Here is a 12,357-nt window from a genome sequence, read left to right on the forward strand (position 1 = left end):
CCACCGGGTCCCGGGGCTTGTTTTGTCCCCGGTGGCATGGATAATGAGGCATCTGTCTCCACCTGCCGCATGGAGAGACGGGGCTCACTGTCTCACTTAAAAAGAGCACAGGTTACCTATCTGATTTGTCCACGGCAGGCCAGGGACATGATCTGAAGCAGAGGAGCCTTTCGGCCTAAATGTTTTATACCATTTCTGTTTGCGCCACACAAAGATCCGAAACACGTCGTCTTGAAAATAAAGCTCCTAATCACCCAAACACAAGTCTCTAAAATGTTATTATTCTTGCAAGAACATTAATGAATAATATTAATTTCTTGTAAAATACAATTTACGACATTGTGCTGATTCTAGCTCCGAATCCCCCCCGTGCTCTCCGGTCGGACCTCGTGGAGCTCGTGGGGTTGGCCACACGGATGAAAGGTGATCTTAGGGAGGTTTTGTCTTGGTGTAATCAGACAGCGACATCATCAATCATGAGAGGGTGAATTACAGCGGGTTACAATGGGAGATAAGATAATGAGTGGGGCCTCGGCGACCTGGTGAGGGACAGCTCCAGTTCCCCGTCCTGATTACATGGCAGCGGCCTGACTGGCTGCACAAACCCAACATGGAAAAAAAAACACCTTTTGTCCAACGCCATGAGTGTGAGAGTAGCGGAAGAGAGCAGGTGAAAGTGGATTTCACCGTCATTTCCGTGGAATGGAAATCAACAGTAACAGTGGTGAGTGACGGGTTTAACAGGGTCAGAATATCATGAGGAACCCGTCATTGAGACTTTGGTTGGACTCATTGGTTTGATATCCAACGTCCACCATTTAAATAATAATATCTTTTAACATTAAGGTTAATGTTGTTGAATATCATGATAAAGATTTATTTCCATGAATAAATATTAAAGTGTACTCAGTTCTAACTTTCTGCTGCTTTCATACGGTTAAAATAAAACAAATTGCTTGTTGATTTAAAAGAAATGAAAGCAAATTATTTTGAACTTTATTTTATTGAATAAATTGAACGGAATACAAAAAGGCACAAATAAAAAAAGAAAGATAGTTACATTTTAAAGTTTGCTTTTCTCATACTCTCTTTTTCATCTTTACTTGAGGAGTTGCAGTATTGTTTCATGAACAACTAAACAACTGGGCTGATCATTTATTCCCTGCTCCGATCACCAGAACCTGCATCCATCGTCTCCTGCTCACTTCTTCCAGCTTTGGCCCTTATCGGACAAAATCGCAGTCTTTCGCTATGTGTTTATCTTGCAAAGTGTCTATTACTCTGTTATCGGTATACACATCACTACTCTCATGGATGAATTACTGAGTGGGAACAGGCCCAGAGCCCAGAGTGTCACTGAAAGAGAAACTCAAACTCAAATGGCCACAAATAAACATAAAATGACCACAAAAAGAAACTATAGATCAAATACAAAGTGACAAAACGAATACAAATATACAGGAAACAAATATAAAACAACAGATGCTAAACATCTCTAAAGTCTGTGTCTTGCTGTCCAGCAGCAGAGGTGGTGGGACCTTGGGCATGTCCCTGCCCAGGGAGCCCTTTATCTTATAATCCACCTGTGGCTCTAGTCTGCAGGTGATGAATCCACGTGTGAAGAAGGAATCCACAGTGTGCGATGAATCACCTTCATACACAAGCCGCCCTCTCCTCCGTGTCTAAAGCGTGCTGGGCCGTGTGTCAGCGGCGCTGAGCCTCATGACACCCGGTCTAGTCCACACTCTCACTCCCTGACATGTGCCACGGCTCGCTAATCCTCCTCTGACGCTCCGCTCTGCAGCATCACACCAGACAACAGAACAATAAATGACCACTGCGCTGACCTCAGAGGGCAACTGGCTCTCGCCGCATCCGACGGGGATCTCCCACCCCCCCAATGGCCATATTGGTTCTCTAATTTGAATAATAGCACAGTAGATGCTGCATGTTAGCCGATTATCTTGCAGCATACCAGAGAATATGGATGAGGCTCCTTTATGATGCTGCTCCATGGAAATTAATTGTTTTCTTCTGGATTAAAACAGTTGGAGATTTGAATATCTGAAGATAATAAGGTTCAAACGAGAGGATGTGGATATCACTGTAATCGTGACTGAGCCGATTAGATAACAATATGATGCATTATTAAAAAGGCGGGAAAACAAGTGTGCCGAGGCGAGGCATCTGTTTGAATTAGCGACTGTAAGCTCCGCATGTTATTTGCATGAGTCACATGGAGCAGCATCTGTGTGCTTCAAAGATAAATCTGACCATTATTGGTCGTATTTGTCAGTTTAAGGGGCGGCCATGACAAGAACCAAGGTTTCATGAGTTTTTACATCAGTTACAAGTTTAGGGAGAGCTGGATTATCTATCTGGGATCTGCAGCATCTGGAGAGTTCAGTTTGGAGGTGTTGAATATCAAAGCTTTATAAACTCTTAACACTAAAATATAATATATTCAAAAATATGAAACTACACAAAAAAAAAAAACACACATTCAGACCTTTCTCACAAAGCCAATTTACATTTAAAATGCTCTAAATAAAAAGTGTAACTTTATAATTTTAGTATGTGGTGAGATATGTTTAAAGGGAATAACAAGTTATTAAAAGAAAACTCATGTTTCTACCAAAAAGCAGCACCAAAAAAACATAAAATAGACTAGATTATCCCATCAGAATAATTTGGAAAATGCTTAAATCACATCAAATTATATTTGTAATAAGGTTATATATTTGAAATGTCCTGCACAACTACGGGTGTTTTCACTTCTAATAAGACATATGTTGGATTACTCACACATTCACTACTATCTACTATGTAAAGGACTGTATAGAGCACTATATAATGAGCCCATCTGTAGAATTACGTCATTGCTGTTGCACAATTGAAACGTGTCAGATCAACGGTGCCTGGTAAACCATACATAATAAATACTGACATATTTTCTTGAGCATTAAATACATATGGGAAGCTTATTTGTTGTGATTCAAGTTCCTCTGGTAAGCTGTGATGCTGCAGGTGTCTAGTCTTTATTGTGAAAGGTAGGAAGGAAAGGAGCTCCTGTTGTCAATGTGGAGGCTAATTTTCTAAAATGAATAAATACATCTGAAGTATTTTGTCTGTGTTGTGATGGGCTTCTCTGCTCACATTTTTTCTGTCGTGTTCGGGTCAAATCTGACCGATTTCCTACTTTCATCAATCATAAATATTGTGCTTTACATTTTATTGTCTCAAGGCCTTATGATATCCTCCACACTAGGCATTTGAACATATACAATTGATGATCACCACTTTCATTGAATTTTGAGTGGTTAAATCAACTTTGTAACACCTGTGGTGTTCCCGGTCAAAAATGACCGCCATAGGAAATGAATGGGTGACCCTAGTTTGTGTTCATCCATCAGATAGTATACAACCACAAATCCACCACCGCCACTACACACACACACACACACACACAAACACACAGACACACACACAGACACACACAGACACACTACACCCCACGTGAACCCCTTTCAGACTGAATAATTAGGTGTCTCCTCTTCTCACCTCTTTCCTGCGCTTATGTGCCTCTTCCCTACGTGAACCACACTTTTTGATACAAAATGTATCATATCTTCACACAGACCACCTATATAAAGCTTTATTTGTGCACTGCTGTCATTTTACTCTGAACACAATGAGTAGGCGCCTGATAAGACGATTTTCTGCCAGAGAGGCTCTTGACCTTTTTTTTTCAAACTGATGAAGAAGGGATTGAAGTTGAACCGGAAATAGAGGAGAATGTCTCAGAAATAGAAGACGACATTGATCCTGATTTTGACCCAGACCATTATGAGACCGACCAGTCAACAGATGGTGAGGAAGAGGCACCTGCGGAAGAGGAACCTGGGGAAGAGGCACCTGAGGAAGAGGAACCGGAGTAAGAGGCACCTGAGATGACATTCCAGTCCAAGGATGGCAACTTGCTCTGGTATTCATCCACACAGGACAGAGGAGGCAGAGCAAGAGTTTAGGATATTGTTAGGATGACGCCAGGGCCAACACAGAACGCAACATCTCATGTGGATGACATCAAGTCCAGCTTCCAACTCTTTTTACCAAAGTCCATAATGGAAATTATACTGATGACAAACCTGGAGGGGAGGCGTGTGTTTGCAGACACATGGAAAGCATTGAACCAGGTAGACCTCCAAGTATAGATGGGTCTGTTGATTTTAGCAGGAGTATATCGGTCCAACAATGAGGCTACAAAAAGTCTGTGGGATGCGGAGTCAGGGAGGCCTATATTCTGGTCAACTATGTCCAACAGTTTCATGTCCACTCACAAGTTATCTGATTTCAAAACCTTTCCGACCTTGCCTACGTTTGCAAGGCACACTCCGACCTGATTGCAAAATGCCAATCCTGTGTGTGAAGACACACACACACACACACACACACACACACACACACACACACATTCACACATGGATGATGTGTTCATGCTGATGTTCTGATGTTTTGTGAATTTGGTCTCTGTTTTGATTTTTTTTTTTTACAATACACGCAAATTTTGGAATAAAGTGTACAATTTCAATATTCATTGCAGTTATTCATGTAAACCAGTAGTCTGAGACATTGTTAACAGCTTAAAGGGGAGTAAAATACAATTTGGTGATGATCAGTGTTTTTTGTGTTAATGTAAGAGCAGTTAAAACACTAAAGTAAGGGGGGAGAAACGAACACGACACAAAGGTTAAATATATTATCTTCATGGATTTGACTTAATTGTGCTTCTCTCTTCTTTCGTCTGTCATGTTTGATGTCAGTAAAAAGAAAACTTATCAATGAAAATTGTAAAGGTTGCTCATGTTAGCAAACTAACGTTAACATCAGCGCAACAACAATGAACGATTTAATCATAATGTTAAAATTACTTTGTTAGCACTATTAGCATAGCTAGGCTAATGCACAAAGATAGCACAAGTTATTTGCTGCTACGTTTTTGAGTTATTAAAATATGAAGGTTGTGTTATTTTACTTTGGTGTTATTTGGTGGCGGTCGTGCGGTTTATTCAAAGTAATGAACTGTCGTATCCTGATAATCTTCTCCGTCGTACACAATTTCAGGCTTCACTTCCTTCTCCAAGCATCGGCGCTGGAAAGGGTCTGAAGGAGGAGGTCGATGCTCAGATACAAGTCAAAGTTCTGGCATGTGGAAGTAAACAACATATTCGGGACATATGGTATAGAATAACCTGAAGATAGGACGTCTAACGTGTTCCCTCTGGTCAGAAGAAGAAGGTCAGTGTTGAATTTCCCGTCTTAGATCTGAGACATACCTATGATATTTACTCAGGCAATTGATTTCCTCACTCTGATTATTATTTGGTTGGCAGATGGTGGGTCGGTGGTAATCCCAGCTGCCCATTGGCCTGACCCTTTGCACTCCATGCACCGCCTCCCAAAGCAACACGCTACCCCCCCCCCAAATCTTAACGAACCTGCTGAGCCGCACGGCCAAAGAGCTGCTTTAAACTGGCGAGTAATGGCTGTGTCAGCAGTCAGTAGATGAGCCAGAGGGTGAGGGGTGGGGGTTGGACGGGTGACAGGGTGAAGGGGATGAGTGGGGTATTAGAGCCCCATTAAAGCTGGGTTCTATTGTCAATAATAAGAATGTAAATGTGTAAACACTGTTACAGTACACACCCAATGGATTTGTCTTCATCACTAAAATCATCAACACTGCAAAGAAAAACAAGTATTTTATATTTAAAAAGTAATATTTCTATTTGGGTTTGCTATGTTCTTCGAGGAGTTTGTGGAAAATATGAACGTTTGAGAGCAAATCAGTAAATGTGAAGAATTTTCTTTTAAAAACATACAGAATTCTAATTATCCTTATTCATTTATTGGACAGTTATCCGTTTTTTTAGATCAATTAATTGATTTTTAAAATGAAAATGTCAAATGTCAACGGAACCTAACCGAAGGACCTAAAATAGGTTATTTTGTTGAATTATTATTTCAAAAATAAAGTGAAGAATGGCATTTGTTTGTCAAGTCCACCGCCTAGACAGACAGACAGACAGACAGACAGACAGACAGACAGACAGACAGACAGACAGAACAGAAAAATCAATAGTTCAGTTTCCAAAATGTCCACAAGTCCATGAAAAGCAGGAGATGTTTTAGGATAATTTTCAATTTTTATACAAAGTTATCAAATGACCATGAAGAAAGTATGACGCTATCGGCCCATCTGTTCCAACAAAGCAGTGATACTGTATCGTAGCTTACAGAAATGTAACAATGGTCCATTTAGTTACCTCATTTGCTCTAATCTTCTTGCTTCCTCACTGTTTCCACAGGGGCCCTAATCTAATCTAAAGTCATGTGAACTAATCCGCCGCCGCAGCAGCAGCGGTCGAGGTAAATTAGGCCTTTGACTGATAGCCATCTGCCACACGTATGTCTAATTAGTTTGTTTTACTCGACTACTTCTGCAAAAACGAAATCTGGAAAGGTAAGAAGTGGACATGGAGTCGCTGTTGTACTTCAAAAGACAACTCACTTTTATCTGCTCCCTCCAAAAACCAAAATATTTACATTATTGATTCATCATTAAGCCATTTAAACAAATTATCTGTAGTTAACTGTTTTTAAAGTATGAGTTATAGTAATTTTGCACATCATAAAAACAGAAAAATCTTAAAAAGGGTTCTAATTCTTCTAATTTAGAATGTTTTTCAAGTGGGTAGTAGTAATGTAAGGATTAAATAATATATTTCATCGTGAGGTGCAGCAATACCTGGTAAATAAGAGAGGACCTGGAATTTTTAATCCTACTCTTTGACAACAGTTGACATTGAAAAGGATTGTTTAAATCTTCTTAAGCTGGTTCACAGTTGAACTGAACTGTGGACTTAAATCTCCGCGTTGTCATAATCATAAACGGTACCTCGTGATAAACCTGCTGCTTATTTAACAGCCGCCATTAGCTGAAAGCTCAATAAAATACGGTCGAAGCTGCATGAAAATACACTAACTAAGTTATTTGATAAAAAAATGATCAAATCTATCGGGGGGACAAATATAGAACTTGGGGGGAGAAAAAGTTGAAAGGAGATTAATAAAATATTCATACATTATTGCAACATTGATGCCAAGTATTCCAAAGCCAGCGATGTCTTGTTTTCAGTACATGCTGACTTTTCAGAAATGTAGTAATTTTTTAAGGCATCCAGCTCGATCCCAGATTGTCGATCCCAGATTGTCGATCCCAGATTGTTTCATACAAGCTGCTCCTTCTCTATACTCCCTCCTGTCAGGGATGCATTACAGTGTGCGTGAGACCTGTGTGTTGCACTCAAAAGGATGTCGAGGTGGGATGTCCAGAGTCTGCAGCCTCAACATTGATCCACGCAGGCTACAGTATATCTAACGCCCAACCCATATCTGATCTTATTGCATTTACACACCTGACATACTTGAGTTTCACACCTCTTAGGTGCTTTAATTAGTCATAATGAAGAGCTGTTCACATGTTAATATCCGATCAGACCCGTAGAGCAGATGCTCAAAACAGTATTAGTAGAATGAATTATGAGGGTCAGTTTGTAATCAATTTGCTCAACAAAACCCTGAAATCTTCAGACGAGCAGGTGTTATCTTAAAAAACTTTTTTTAATTTAAGTTCTGTCTCTTACTTCATGTATCTCTACATTGTGATAAACACAACAAGGAAAAGTCAACAAAGATAAAATACAATGTGCAAATATGAAATAGAAGGCAGATATTCAATATGGTGCAAATACTAGAGGGGCTGTGAGTTACTCTACAATAACATGAGAGGTATTTTATTGTGGCATTGTTTGAAAACGTAGCCTACTACGCAGATCTGGCTTTGATTCATTTGTGGTGTCTTGTGAGCCATCGTCGTACGCATGAATACGCTTTGAATCCGTCAGAACCAGGATCCTCAAGAGGGAACAGCCACAGTGTGATTTCTCAGCTGCAACTTATTTCCTGCTGGTTTTATGAAGCAACAATGTGGGTGGACGGGTACAAATACTCAACACGGGAGGCTGCTGCTCATTTCCCAGGACTAATAAGTCAAAGTTTAAAAAAAATGTTTTTACCACTAACCTGAAACTTAAACCCGGTCTGGGTGATTTTTATCTACATTTCACTGTTGCATCTTCATCACAGTCAAAATGGACAAACACATATATTTGTCAACCAGGAATTGCCATTGGATAATTGATTGAACAGGTTTTTGAATCTATTGATATCAGGGCGTTACCATCAGAATCACTGCTTTATTTGCAAGAGGTACAATATCCACAGGAATTTAACCAGATGATACATCACAGTACAACGAGAAGGTTACAAGTTCAAATGTTACAGAAACGTGTCGTAAAGAGGTTCATGATGGACGACTGCTCGCTGCTCAGTCTTATCACATGATCTATTAGAGACATTGGACAACATCAACATGTATACGAATGCAGAAAAAGGAGGCGGGCAGGTAAATTAAACATACATTTTTGTTGATATAAAAAAACTAAAATCAACAGGAAAGTAAAGCAGAGTGAGTGGGGCGAAGGAATACAAAGTACAAAAACTAAAACACCCGCATGAAGAAAAGAGGTTGGGAATCCAACACGGATCAAAGGCAGACACCAGGAAGAAACATCACTTCTGGATTAAAGCAGACGACATCAGAAAGGACACGGGTGGGCAGGAGGCCGAGGGGGAAGACAGCAGTGCTGATGCGACTAATACAACACAGATGATTCACAGAAAACAATAAGAGAAAACAACACTGGCAGGAAGTCAAGCAAACCGAGGGGACTTCAAAATAAAACAGGAAATAAACTAAATGAAAAAACCCAAGATCATGACATGTAGTCTGTGTGTTGTGTGAGTAGAGGATGCTGGGTAGCACATGGACATCCAATAGCATAGCTGTGTCTCCTGTAAACCACATCGTTTCACCTTCAGTGTTTTCACAGTTGAAGCGTCGTTTGTTTTGTTTTCCGTGTCGCTGTGAGTCAAACGCTGTACATTTGATGCTCACTGAAGCGGACACGAGGCCCCCGCTTTAGGCAGCATGAAGAGTTTTTGTCTACTGTACATGAATGCAAACAGTGTTAATTAAAACAAAAACAAAAACAAAGCCAGCAGCAGCAGCAGCAGCAGTTGGCTGCTAAGTGACTGTGGATCTCCTAAACAAACCGCGGGGCCCTGAGCTGCATCAAGAGGCTCAGCCGAGGTCCAATCCGACATTTATCTCTCTGGGCCGTTCTGCTGATGGCAGCACGACGTCGCTTTAGGAAGCAGCTGTTTACTGTCAGAGATCTAGGTCAGGACAGGGAGAGCTGGACACTCCTGCCAACAGTTTACAGACTGCACGGCCTCCAGGAACAAGGGCCCCTGAATGATCCACGGGGGGCCGGGATGATTGAATACTTGAAGATTCAATTCTGTATTGCTGAGAAGAAGAAACTACAGGAAGGAACTGGAGACATCGACAAATGGTGGAAACATGAAATGACTGTTAATAATGACCCCATAATAAAACAGATGTTCCCATAGTAATGCTATCAAAATCATAAAACAATGTCATTGTATGTTTCTGCAAATCTGTTGGACGTCGCCAGGTTTTGCATTCAGTCAGTAAATAAAGTTAGCGACGTAGAAGTGACGTAGCATATCGAGTGACTGTTGAAAGTAATGTGGTAGAATAACGAGCATAACGAGCGAGGAAGTCCACTTAGGGCAGAGAGGAGGGGTCAAACAAACACAGGACTTTAACACAGGAGACCACTGTTGGTGTCCTGGGTGAAACCAGAGTTAACAGTAACTAAAAAAACAGGTTGTTATTTATTCATGGTATTCATGGTGTTATGGTTGTTAGATTGTTATTCTAACACAAACTGTGATGTTTCTTTTAACGTAAAACAAGTAGTTTCACGATGTTAACCACATCACATGTGCAAACATAATGAGCATTTTAGCAGCTTAGCACACATTAGCATTGATTTGATTGCCTTATGAAGAGAATGATGAGGAGAATGAAAATACAATAATATAAAATGCTGATCACAGTGTCAAAAATACCCCCCAAAAAACCCAATACCAGCGCTGCTGTCGCTGCTGATAGAAAACATCAATACAGGAAACACTATGAACCCGTCTCCGACTAAACCTTCGTGTTGACGGACCTCAGCGAGTTCATCTCCACGGAGACAGCGATGTGGAAGATGAAGATCTGCTGCCAGAGCTTTCCACCTGACACACAGGTAAGAGGCTCAGTGGCCACAATCAGATCCCAAAGACAGCTTGATCACACTGTTATATCACACACGCACACACACACACACACACACACACACACACACACACACACACACACACACACACACTTATGAAGGCTGATGTGACGACGCAGCCACTCTGCCGTCGTCAGCACTGGCCAGATCAGATTTAACAACCCCTCATCTCCACCCTCCTCCTTGAGTTTCCTTCATGATCCATGGTAACACTCTCTCCCTGTGTGTGTGTGTGTGTGTGTGTGTGTCTGTGTGTTCTTTTATCCTCTTTTATATGTGTGGCCCGATCTGGTGTGTGAGGTAATCAGGTGTGTTGTAAAGTGTGAACAACAGATAAAACATGGCCGTTCAAATCAAATCTTTTTTTTTTTTATTAGATGTTAATAACATAAGAATAACATGCCAGTTTGCCTCCTGGGTGCTGCTGAGGTGCCCTTGAGCACCCCACCAAACTACTCCATGGGTGCTGTGTAGTAACTGCCCAGTACTCCCAGTACTGAGATCAATTTCAGTGTGTGCTGTTTACATGTTACAATAAAAATGTTTTGTTTAGTTCATCAGTTATTCATTCATTGACTGATTGTTTGTTTGCTTTGTAAAAATAGGAAAGTAGTGAGAAATAGTCACAAACTGAATATGAAGTAAATGTACAATATTTCCCTTTGAATTGTAGTGGCAGTTTAAAAAAAGTTACGTTTGGCTCAGGGAATACATTAAAGTATATACTTTATTTAATTTATTAAATTGTTTTTAATATTAATTACATTCCACTCCTGTGTATTGGCGTTGGGAAAAAATCTGGGACCTGAAAGTCGTAAAATCAAAGCTTAAACAGACGTTAAGAGACGTAGACCTGTTGACGGAGGTTCGTGCCATGTTGTTTATCAAAGACTTGCAGGTATGAGGAACAGCATTACATCATTACATAACAGGCTCCTCTAATCATTCTTTGAATCCTAATATAAGGCTGCTCCCATGCTAATCTCTCTGTCTTGGCCCCGAGGCCTAATCTATGGCCTGCTCATGTAAGCAGGTCTTCGTCTAAAACTTGATGGTGTCACAGTGTACTGCGGCTTATTATCACTATTATCAATTATGTAAAGCGTCATTATGCTGCGATTGACCCGGCCAGCAGGAGTCTAAACATAGGGAGCAGATCTGATCTGCAGCTCGACACTGTCACGCTCCTACGGCCGGCGTCACGTCTGCAGACGAAGGCAACGGAACTCCTTTGTTGTTCTGAAGCTACATGTGATTCACTCCTTTTATTCTTCTCTTTCAGGGGGAAAAGAAGATTCTCCAGTCCCATTTCTTTGATCGATCTATATATAAATAAGGTGTCACAAACATGTACGCAGATGACACTGTCATATATACGAAGAGTCTAAGAGGCGGCGAAGCATCAAACATTGGAAAAGTTGCAAATTGGCTTTTAAATTCATGTCTTTCATTGAAAATTAGAAAAATAGTAACAATGTTTTTTTTAAATATGTTATAATTGGCAAAACTGTTATTAAATCTATTCAAAAACAACATTGTAAGATTAACTTTTACTTTACTTAAAGCAAACATTGACCACTTCCAGTAACTTTAAGTGATATTGCATTGCATTTGTGTCATGATTGAAATCCTTTTGTATGTTTGCATACATGATTGGATTTATATCATACTTTGAACTATACATATTAATTGCATTGGTTGTATTATTGTCTGTATAGAATAATGCTAATAAAAACTTTATTGAGGCCAAAAGAGAAGTCACTCTCAAGATGTTGACTTGACATAATTGCCATGATGCTCGGCTGGATCTTTGTCTAACATCTTTGTCTAACATCACCCCCCCCCCCCCCCCCCCCCCCCCCCTCCAATCCTTCTTTATTCATTTGAATGTTTTGTAATTATTTATAATCCAGAGTTTGCAAACCCTGACCCTGTTTGAATATCTCATATTATTTGAGTGGATAATATGTGTGATTTCAATAAATAATAAAGCAATAATGCTTTCACTCGTGAGGGCTTTTATGCT

This window comes from Eutrigla gurnardus (assembly GCF_963514095.1).
Source record: "Eutrigla gurnardus genome assembly, chromosome: 1".
Classification (NCBI taxonomy): Eukaryota; Metazoa; Chordata; class Actinopteri; order Perciformes; family Triglidae; genus Eutrigla; species Eutrigla gurnardus.